At 46.8% G+C, this 11,765-nt stretch overlaps 1 non-coding gene across 1 annotated transcript; it reads right to left on the reverse strand.

Moving 5' to 3' along the window:
- Positions 1 to 518: 518 nt before the first annotated feature.
- Positions 519 to 676, reverse strand: LOC125773947 (5.8S ribosomal RNA). Its single transcript, XR_007420488.1, has one exon. It is a non-coding gene; the product is annotated as a 5.8S ribosomal RNA (ribosomal RNA).
- Positions 677 to 11,765: the final 11,089 nt, after the last annotated feature.

Here is an 11,765-nt window from a genome sequence, read left to right on the forward strand (position 1 = left end):
TTTTGATTCGATCTCTCAACAACAACTCTCGGTCGACTTGGTCGACTTGGACCCACGATGTCTCCCCCCGAGCATGTCGAGCCAACTGCACCACTATTGTATTGGACAACATGTTCCCCTCGGGCATCGATGGGTTAATCATGCACCACTATTATAAAACCCTTTGACGTTTTCCCCCAAGCACGTTGATCCAGTATTACGACGGATACGGTCAACGAATTCTTGGACATCAAAGAGGTTTTCGATTGAATTTCCCCATGTTTCACAACGTACTCTTAGCGGTATCCTACGATACGTCTCACTCTATTTGTGTGTGTGCGCGTTTACGTGCGTGCGATTTATGCGGTTCACCCCTTTACTTTCAGCGCCCTGCGGTCCCAACAAAGGTCCCGAGCACGCCATTATGCACAGTGTGGAAGCGTGTTTCCCCCACGACACTAGACGGGCTGCTCGCCATAGTGTTCTATTGTGGCACGCTCCACCCTGAAGTTTGGTTTGTTGTATATCAAGGAATTGATAGGCACTCAAGAATGTGTGCATCGGCCGGGTTTAATCGTCCGACGCGCAATATGCGTTCAACTTATCGGTGTTCATGTGTCCTGCAGTTCACATTGTGACGCGCATTTAGCTGCGGTCTTCATCGATCCATGAGCCGAGTGATCCCCTGCCTAGGGTTTTATAGTAAGGTTCCCAATGTAACACAATCCCGGTGGTACGTCCAAAGACTAACTTTCTGACTAAGTTGTCTTTATTACCCAATAGTCCCAGGCCTTGTGACTTGTGGCTCATGTCTACGCCCATGGCCACCATTCGCTAAGATAGTTTTGAAGTCACTTTGAAGGCCCAGGAACAACTCTCTTAGCACATCGGTTAACCTGGCGCCGCAGTCAACTCATGTGCTTGGATCGGATCGAGCTATTGAGTATTGGGCCTGCATACTCGCTCATCCGTATCCTTTGCGTACCGCCCCATGGCCCCGTCCTTAGAGTTAATGACTAATAGGCTTAACTCTTTGTATGTCTGCACCACAGTTCCCGTTCGTTCCGTGCCGTGGCCGGATACGTATTGCACATCGGTATACCTGTCGCTACTCAGGCAACTCGTGTGCGTGGATTGGATCGAGCTCATGGGGTGTGTAGAGATTCCATGTTATAATTGCAAGTCCATATCCACTTTATAGGTTAAAGTCATAAGTTGTGATTGCACAACCATACTTCATAAGAGTTTAATAACTCTTCAACTAACTTTCGTTCTGGTGTCTTGGTATCAAATCGCGTAAGACACAAGATTCTACTGGCCAAATAGAATCTAGCACATTGGTTAACCTGGCGCCGCAGTCAACTCATGTGCTTGGATCGGATCGAGCTATTGAGTATTGGGCCTGCATACTCGCTCATCCGTATCCTTTGCGTACCGCCCCATGGCCCCGTCCTTAGAGTTAATGACTAATAGGCTTAACTCTTGTTTGTCTGCACCACAGTTCCCGTTCGTTCCGTGCCGTAGCCGGATACGTATTGCACACTAGTAGACACCGTAATCTGACGTATCTAACACACCACTATTGTAACTCGTCGTCGAAGGACCTTTCAAGTGCCTGATGGCCAGGGGAGCTCTTACACGGCACGGATACACAGTGATGCTCGCCCATCAAAGTGTACAACGATCGAGTTTGCTTAAGTGTCTGGGTACCTACACACCAGACACAATGCAATGGCCACGGATCCACACAAGGCACATCACATGCAGAAAGCTTCACCAGATTATGACACATACCACACTCTTGTAACTCGTCGTCGAAGGGGCGTTCAAAGTGCCTTACGGCTAGGGGAGATCTAGCACGGCACGGAGACACAGTGATGGTTGCCCATCAAAGTGTACAACGATCGAGTTTGCTTTCCGCGCAAGCGTTCTAAGTGTCTGGGTACCTACACACCAGACACAATGCAATGGCCACGGATCCACACAAGGCACATCACATGCAGAAAGCTTCACCAGATTCTGACACATACCACACTCTTGTAACTCGTCGTCGAAGGGGCGTTCAAAGTGCCTTACGGCTAGGGGGGATCTAGCACGGCACGGAGACACAGTGATGGTCACCCATCAAAGTGTACAACGATCGAGTTTGCCTTTCCGCGCAAGCGTTCTAAGTGTCTGGGTATCTAAGCACCAGACACAATGCAATGGCCACGGATCCACACAAGGCACATCACATGCAGAAAGCTTCACCAGATTCTGACACATACCACACACATGCAACTCGTCGTCGAAGGGGCGTTCAAGTGCCTTACGGCTAGGGGAGATCTAGCTCGGCACGGGGACACAGTGATGGTCACCCATCAAAGTGTACAACGAACGAGTTGGCTTTCAACAATTCTGACACATAGCAAGCGAGCGACCGAGCTACACCGAAGGCAGCCCATGGTTGGTCACTCGCGGACGATCATCAGTAATGATCCTTCCGCAGGTTCACCTACGGAAACCTTGTTACGACTTTTACTTCCTCTAAATCATCAAGTTCGGTCAACTTCAGCCATGCCAGCTGCAGCTCACGAAGGAACCGCGGAAGGTAAGCCTCCAGAAACCTCACTAAATAATCCATCGGTAGTAGCGACGGGCGGTGTGTACAAAGGGCAGGGACGTAATCAGCACTAGCTAATGACTAGTGCTTACTAGAAATTCCAGGTTCATGGGGACCGTTGCAGTCCCCAATCCCGACTAGATGGGCATTTTAGTGATTTCCCGTTCCTCTCGGAATGGGGGCGCCTATTGGCGAGAACACGCTGCGACCCACATTGTAGCACGCGTGCAGCCCAGAACATCTAAGGGCATCACGGACCTGTTATCGCTCATTCTCAGCTTGCTAAACACAAGTTGTCCCGCTAAGCAGGGCAAACGTAGCCGACGACCGCCCGTGAAGGCGCCGCCCGGCTGTAACGTCAGGTGCGCCCGGAGGCGCACTGCTGACAGCGTTCTAGTTAGCATGTTTGAGTCACGTTCGTTATCGGAATTAACCAGACAAATCATTCCACGAACTAAGAACGGCCATGCACCACTACCCTTAAATTTGAGAAAGAGCTATCAATCTGTCTTACCTCGATAAGTTTGGACCTGGTAAATTTTCCCGTGTTGAGTCAAATTAAGCCGCAAGCTCCACTTCTTGTGGTGCCCTTCCGTCAATTCCTTTAAGTTTCAACTTTGCAACCATACTTCCCCCGGAACCCGATTTTGGTTTCCCGGAAGCGACTGAGAGCACCGAATAGGGGTAGCGTCTCCCAATTGCTAATTGGCATCGTTTACGGTTAGAACTAGGGCGGTATCTAATCGCCTTCGATCCTCTAACTTTCGTTCTTGATTAAAGAAAGCATCCATGGCAAACGCTTTCGCTTCAGTTGGTCCTACGACGGTCTACGAATTTCACCTCTCGCGCCGTAATACCAATGCCCCCAACTACTTCTGTTAATCATTACCTCTAGGTTTCTGACAAACCAACGAAATCGTATAAACCGAGGTCATATTCCATTATTCCATGCAAGATTATTCTCGGCCAACGCCAACCCCACGGGGGGGCCGGACGCTTTGTCTTAGCCTGCTTTGAGCACTCTAATTTGTTCAAGGTAAATGTGAGTATCTTGAGCACCATGAGGAGCCCGTGCCGGAGTTAACCGGTAGCACGGTACTCGTTCACAGAGTAACGCCCAAGTACACCATTGTGAGTCGCAGCCGTGAGCGCGCGCACGAACGGCCCCGGCGTGTAACCGGGCGCCCGTGGCGGTCACGTGTCTGGACGGGCAATCAACTTCGAACGTTTTAACCGCAACAACTTTAATATACGCTAGTGGAGCTGGAATTACCGCGGCTGCTGGCACCAGACTTGCCCTCCACTTGATCCTTGTTGAAGGATTTATACTCAACTCATTCCAATTATGGACCATCGTTAGAGAGGTCCATATTGTTATTTCTCGTCACTACCTCCCCGTACTGGGATTGGGTAATTTACGCGCCTGCTGCCTTCCTTGGATGTGGTAGCCATTTCTCAGGCTCCCTCTCCGGAATCGAACCCTGATTCCCCGTTACCCGTCGCAACCATGGTAGTCCTCTACACTACCATCAATAGTTGATAGGGCAGACATTTGAAAGATCTGTCGTCAGTCGACAAGCGACCATACGATCTGCGTCCTTATCCAGACTTCAACTCAAGCCGCCCGGAGGCGATTGGTTTAACTAATAAGTGCACCAGTTCAGCTACCCGCGAGGGCAACAGTCCCGGCATGTTGCATGTATTAGCTCTGGATTTTCCACAGTTATCCAAGTAACTAGTGGTAGGATGATCTTGTGAATTATAGCTGTTATACTGAGCCTTATGCGGTTTCACATTCATTTATGTTTGTACTTAGACATGCATGGCTTAACCTTTGAGACAAGCGTATATTACTGGTAGGATCAACCAGAATTCGTTCCACTACAGACACACACTCGCTTAGTGGGAAATAAATTTCCACACAACTCTCTCTCTCTAGAACCATATGGAATGGCTCTTTGGTGTTGGGTAAGGCACCAATTTGTTGGGGTGTAACGGTCACCACCAACTTTAAGTTTGTTAGGGCACAACGGAAACCACTAACTAAACTTTAGGAAACTAAATTTCCTCACACATTATCTCTCACCATATTAGCACTAGGTGCTATCCACGATTGTACAACGTTTCAACTCTTGAATCGACCGTAGGGCCGCGGAATTGCTTCCGGGCCCCTATTCTCGCTATTAATTGTTCATCTCTTTCAATACATCGAGTTCGTTCCATTGGGTAGTTCGCATGGCGAACGTTTTGATGCAGCCCCCTGGGGGACCACGGCACTTTACACCGGGTATGGTGTATGCGCAACCTACAGATAACAATAAACCCCTTATGCGTGTGTAAACCGATGTTGGGCTGCTCAACATCTTTCATGGTTACATCACTTGCACCAGAACCCACGGTGCCGATTTGGTAATATGTTGTACATTTACTCTCAAGATGTACGCTTCGGCCCCTTATTCAGGGGCTCAAGCTATTACCAGCAAGAACAATCCTCATCCAGACTTGAACTCGAAACACCCGCAGGCGAACGGTTTAACTAATAAGTGCACCAGTCTTGAATCCATGCGTCGGTGGAAACAATGCCGGCGTGTTGCATGTATTAGCTCTGAACTTAGCGAGTGATTGCCTTGCAGCTGTCATACTGAGCGTAGAGCGTGATTATCGCTCACTTGAACCATGTTGAATGGCTCTTTGGTGTAGGGTAAGGCACCAATTTGTTGGGGCGTAACGGTCACCACCAACTTAAGACTTGCTTATAGGCATTTCAACGTTTTCAACTCTTAAATCGACCGTGTTTCATTATCATCTCTTCTTCTTATTAAATGCATCGAGTTCGTTCCATTGGGTAGTTCGCGTGGCGAACGGTTTGATGCAGCCCCCCGGGGGGGACCACGGCACTTTACACCGGGCATGGTGTATGCGCAACCTACAGATCACCAATATATTTGTGATCGATAATGCACACTTCTTACACGACTGACCAGTCGACAGCGCTGCCTTCCTATTATGCGTGTGTAAACCGATGTTGGGCTGCTCAACATCTTTCACGGTTACATCACTTGCACCCGAACCCATGGTGCCGATTTGGTAATATGTTGTACATGGTCTCAAGATGTACGCTTCGACCCCTTATTCAGGGGCTCAAGCTATTACCAGCAAGATCAATCCTCATCCAGACTTGAACTCGAAACACCCGGAGGCGAACGGTTTAACTAATAAGTGCACCAGTCTTGAATCCATGCGTCGGTGGAAACAATGCCGGCATGTTGCATGTATTAGCTCTGAACATAGCGAGTGATTGCCTTGTAGCTGTCGAACTGAGCGTAGAATGTGATTATCGCTCACTTGAAAGGGTCAAGCCCTTTCGAGTCGTCCGGTTTTTACGCCAGACGACTCGGTTCACCATCTTTCGGGAAGGGACCGTCTCGGTCGCAAGCTGCTCCGGTCCCCAAACAACCTGCGACAAATGATAGGAAATGCCGACATCAATACGTGTTCAGTTTGGTTTATCGCTCATAGGTCTTTTTGACCATCGATCCCTGATTATAACTCTCAATTAAACAGTCAGGAGAGTAAGGCATGCCCATCGATATCTCATCGACAGGCGATACCGCAAGAACGGCCAACGACACATCAGGTGATCGATTATTGCTACGACTTTTGCTTAATCGTTTCCACTCCTTAGAGAAAGAAACCCCCGGGGACCGTCTCGGTCGCAAGCTGCTCCGGTCCCTAAACAACCTGCGACAAATGATAGGAAATGCCGACATCAATATGTGTTCAGTTTGGTTTATCGCTCATTGGTCTGTTTGACCATCGATCCCTGATTAAACTCTCAGTAATCCAGTCGGGAGAGTAAGGCATGCCCATCGATATCTCATCGACAGGCGATACCGCTTGAACGGCCAACGACACATCAGAGGATCGTATCTTGCTACAACTTTTGCTTAATCGTTTCTTCTCCTTGGAGAAAGAAACCCCCGGGGACCGTCTCGGTCGCAAGCTGCTCCGGTCCCTAAACAACCTGCGACAAATGATAGGAAATGCCGACATCAATATGTGTTCAGTTTGGTTTATCGCTCATTGGTCTGTTTGACCATCGATCCCTGATTAAACTCTCAGTAATCCAGTCGGGAGAGTAAGGCATGCCCATCGATATCTCATCGACAGGCGATACCGCATGAACGGCCAACGACACATCAGAGGATCGTATCTTGCTACAACTCTTGCTTAATAGTTTCCACTCCTTGGAGAAAGAAACCCCCGGGGACCGTCTCGGCCGCAAGTTGCTCCGGTCCCTAAACAACCTGCGGCATCAAATGATAGGAAAAGCCGACATCAATACGTGTTCAGTTTGGTTTATCGCTCATAGGTCTGTTTGACCATCGATCCTAGAATTCAACTTTCGAGTAAGGCATGCCCGTCGATATCTCATCGATAGGCGATACCGGTAGAACGGCCAACGACACACATCTAGGATCGCATTTACTCTTCCTTGGATGGATAACCAATACCCTAGGACCGTTTCATCGCGAGCTGCTCCGGTCCTCAAACAACTCGCGAACCACCGATAGGATGATATTAGGAATGGCCGACTTTCATCCTTTAACTCTCAGTTCTGCTTACCAAAACATAGGTACTTGGACCTTAAAGACCACTATATGTTCCCCGATCGGGGGCAATCGGAACGTCTATCCATCATCAACATCGTTTCACTCATTCCGAACCACCAAATTGGACAGACAGTACCATATTCACCAACCGATTGCTTCAACTTCGCAAACTGTATGGTAAGTTCTACTAATTTCACATCTTACCATCGACTAATAGTGCATAAATCCACTTGGAAATCACTTTTCCTTGGTCCTCGGACCTTCTACGACAACGTCCAACAAATATCCGAAGTCGTTTCCCAACTTAGACCAAGCATTTCGTATCTTTACTTCTAATCGATTTTTTCTCTCATAATTGACGATCAAAATCTAAAAACCACATTTTGAGCCAGAAGCAGTCGTCCGATCGTCCTGGGGGTAGTCTCAATCGATTTAGAAGGGCCCAATTCATAAAGATACGTACTCAGTCAAATTCATGCTTCTGGCTCACCTACCCCCTATATAGAAAACGAAAGCGTACAGGCGTGGAAAACGTGCCATTTTTCTCCATCACGGACTTTTTTTTTCTCGTTGCACCGACTCTAGTAAAAAAGTGAAATTTTTTACTAGTTACCAACTTTTGCAAATTATCATCGGATATCACTTTTCATGGTCTATAGTAAGTTCTTATCACGTTTTAGTAGTTTTTGAAAAAAAAATTTTTTTGAACTTTTCAAAATTTTTCAAAACAAAGTTTTTGTAGGCGGTTTTGTGTATGGAGGGTTACTAGTCTCGGGGTCACTGTTTGACCAAAAAACCACTATATATCATTCGAAAGGTAATTTCAAGGGCTACAAAAAATTGTTCTACGGCACCCCCCTCCGACGTCTAGTATTCGAGTTATTGGCCAAAAACCATCACTTGAGCGATTTTTCGTTCAGGGTACCCGACTCTAGTAAAAAAGTGAAATTTTTCTCGATTGACCAAGTGTTGCAAATGACCATCGGATTTCACTTTTTATGGTCTATAGTGAGTTCTGATCACGATTTGGTACTTTTTGAAAAAATTTTTTTGACGCACTTTTCAAAATTTTGCAAAACCAAAACTTTTTAGGCGGTTTTGTGTATGGAGGGTTACTAGTCTCGGGGTCACTGTTTGACCAAAAAACCACTATATATCATTCGAAAGGTAATTTCAAGGGCTACAAAAAATTGTTCTACGACACCCCCCTCCGACGTCTAGTATTCGAGTTATTGGCCAAAAACCGCAACTATAGCGGTTTTTCGTACAGGGTACCCGACTCTAGTAAAATGATGCGATTTTTACTAGTCTAGGAACTTTTTGGTCAAAAAATCAAGTATATGTCATTCGATAGATAATTTCAAGGGCTACCAAAAATTGTTCCACGACACCCCCCTGCGACGTCTAGTATTCGAGTTATTAGCCAAAAACCGCAACTTAAGCGGTTTTTCGTCCAGGGTACCCGACTCTAGTAAAATGATGCGATTTTTACTAGTCTAGGGAACTTTTTGGCCAAAAATCAAGTATATGTCATTCGATAGATAATTTCAAGGGCTACCAAAAATTGTTCCACGACACCCCCCTCCGACGTCTAGTATTAGAGTTATTAGCCAAAAACCGCAACTATAGCGGTTTTTCGTCCAGGGTACCCGACTCTAGTAAAATGATGCGATTTTTACTAGTCTAGGGAACTTTTTGGCCAAAAATCAAGTATATGTCATTCGATAGATAATTTCAAGGGCTACCAAAAATTGTTCCACGACACCCCCCTGCGACGTCTAGTATTCGAGTTATTAGCCAAAAACCGCAATTATAGCGGTTTTTCGTCCAGGGTACCCGACTCTAGTAAAATGATGCGATTTTTACTAGTCTAGGGAACTTTTTGGCCAAAAATCAAGTATATGTCATTCGATAGATAATTTCAAGGGCTACCAAAAATTGTTCCATGACACCCCCCTGCGACGTCTAGTATTCGAGTTATGGGCCAAAAACCATTCATACTTGAGCATTTTGCTCATTTTGCCTGTACGGGTACCGGGGACTAGTAAAATCAGGCCAATTTTACTAGAGTAGGGGTCCTTTTTGGTCAAAAAAACAACTTTTGCTCGTTCGATAGGGAATCGATAGGGCAACAAAAAATCGTTCTACGACCCCCCCTTCCGATGTCTAGTATTCGAGTTATGGGCCAAAAACAGTTTATAGCTAATTTTTCACTCGATTTTTCACCAAGTATCGCACATTACTCCGGTTCTATACATTGGATCGTCAATCTTTAAGATTTTATGGGTAGTTCCAACTGTTTGCTACATTTCATCCATACATCACCAACCGATTCAATGTCTGTGCTAGAAGTTATTAGAGGAATAAAAAAATTTACCCTTGGCTTTGGACCGTACAATTTTACCCATTTTTGGCCCATATTTGCCCCATAGCTCCGCCGGTATCCAAGATATGGCCACACTTTCTTCTGGCCATGGGTAGATGGCACTTGTGGCTAGATTTCTTCCATGCACCACTAATCGCTACCATGTCTGTGGCCGGAGCTATTCACGAAAGCGCCTCGCGCACTTGGTCGGATTTTTGGTCCAACTTGCACCATTTTTGGCCCATATTTGCCCCATAGCTCCGCCGGTATCCAAGATATGGCCACACTTTCTTCTGGCCATGGGTAGATGGCACTTGTGGCTAGATTTCTTCCATGCACCACTAATCGCTACCATGTCTGTGGCCGGAGCTATTCACGAAAGCGCCTCGCGCACTTGGTCGGATTTTTGGTCCAACTTGCACCATTTTTGGCCCATATTTGCCCCATAGCTCCGCCGGTATCCAAGATATGGCCACACTTTCTTCTGGCCATGGGTAGATGGCACTTGTGGCTAGATTTCTTCCATGCACCACTAATCGCTACCATGTCTGTGGCCGGAGCTATTCGACGAACAACCATCACATTTACCTAGGTACTTTTTCGGATTTTTGGTCCAACTTGCACCATTTTTGGCCCATATTTGCCCCATAGCTCCGCCGGTATCCAAGATATGGCCACACTTTCTTCTGGCCATGGGTAGATGGCACTTGTGGCTAGATTTCTTCCATGCACCACTAATCGCTACCATGTCTGTGGCCGGAGCTATTCGACGAACAACCATCGCATTCACCTTCTCGTTGCACTTCTTCGGGAATTTGGTGCAACCAAGTTTTCACTATAACTTGGTCATTTTCCGTCCATCGGACATGCGGTTTTGGGTGTCGATACTTGACACCGCACGCTACAATATGTTCCTCCACGACCATGTGGTCCGATGCTTCCAACAGGAGCTATTCGAGGAGTACCGATTTTTCACCATTAAAAATGCTCAATTTTGCACCAACTTTTGCCTATAACTCAGGCTGTATCGATCGGATCTTCAATCTTGAAAAAGTTTTGGATAGGTGGCATCAAATGCTACATTTCGTTCTTCCACGTCAACTTTGTCCGATGTCTAACAAAAAAGTTATTCGCGAACCAAGTCCAGAACCCATGCAATGGCTGCCCTCATTGCATACATCACGGCGGTTAACTCTCGTTACTCTATACCGTGGACTTGGTACTTTTTCAGGCATTCGTTGCTACTTCTTGGTTCATGATATTCGTTTACGGTCTTCACTAGGGCATTTGGTGCTTCTTATCGGTTCATGATATTCGTTTACGGTCTTCACTAGGGCATTTGGTGCTCCTTATCGGTTCATGATATTCGTTTACGGTCTTCACTAGGGCATTTGGTGCCTCTTATCGGTTCATGATATTCGTTTACGGTCTTCACTAGGGCATTTGGTGCCTCTTATCGGTTCATGATATTCGTTTACGGTCTTCACTAGGGCATTTGGTGCTCCTTATCGGTTCATGATATTCGTTTACGGTCTTCACTAGGGCATTTGGTGCTCCTTCTCGGTTCATGATATTCGTTTACGGTCTTCACTAGGGCATTTGGTGCTCCTTCTCGGTTCAAGATATTCGTTTACGGTCTTCACTAGGGCATTTGGTACTGGGCTTCCCACTTTCTACTGATCGATCCATACTCACTTGCGTGCACCTAGCCTAGGAAGGTTTCCTTGGGCTTCCCATCTTTCTACTGATCGATCCATACTCACTTGCGTGCACCTAGCCTAGGAAGGTTTCCTATGGCTTCCCATCTTTCTACTGATCGATCCATACTCACTTGCGTGCACCTAGCCTAGGAAGGTTTCCTATGGCTTCCCATCTTTCTACTGATCGATCCATACTCACTTGCGTGCACCTAGCCTAGGAAGGTTTCCTTGGGCTTCCCATCTTTCTACTGATCGATCCATACTCACTTGCGTGCACCTAGCCTAGGAAGGTTTCCTATGGCTTCCCATCTTTCTACTGATCGATCCATACTCACTTGCGTGCACCTAGCCTAGGAAGGTTTCCTATGGCTTCCCATCTTTCTACTGATCGATCCATACTCACTTGCGTGCACCTAGCCTAGGAAGGTTTCCTATGGCTTCCCATCTTTCTACTGATCGATCCATACTCACTTGCGTGCACCTAGCCTAGGAAGGTTTCCTTGGGC

This window comes from Anopheles funestus (genome assembly GCF_943734845.2).
Source record: "Anopheles funestus chromosome X unlocalized genomic scaffold, idAnoFuneDA-416_04 X_unloc_65, whole genome shotgun sequence".
NCBI classification, from domain to species: domain Eukaryota; kingdom Metazoa; phylum Arthropoda; class Insecta; order Diptera; family Culicidae; genus Anopheles; species Anopheles funestus.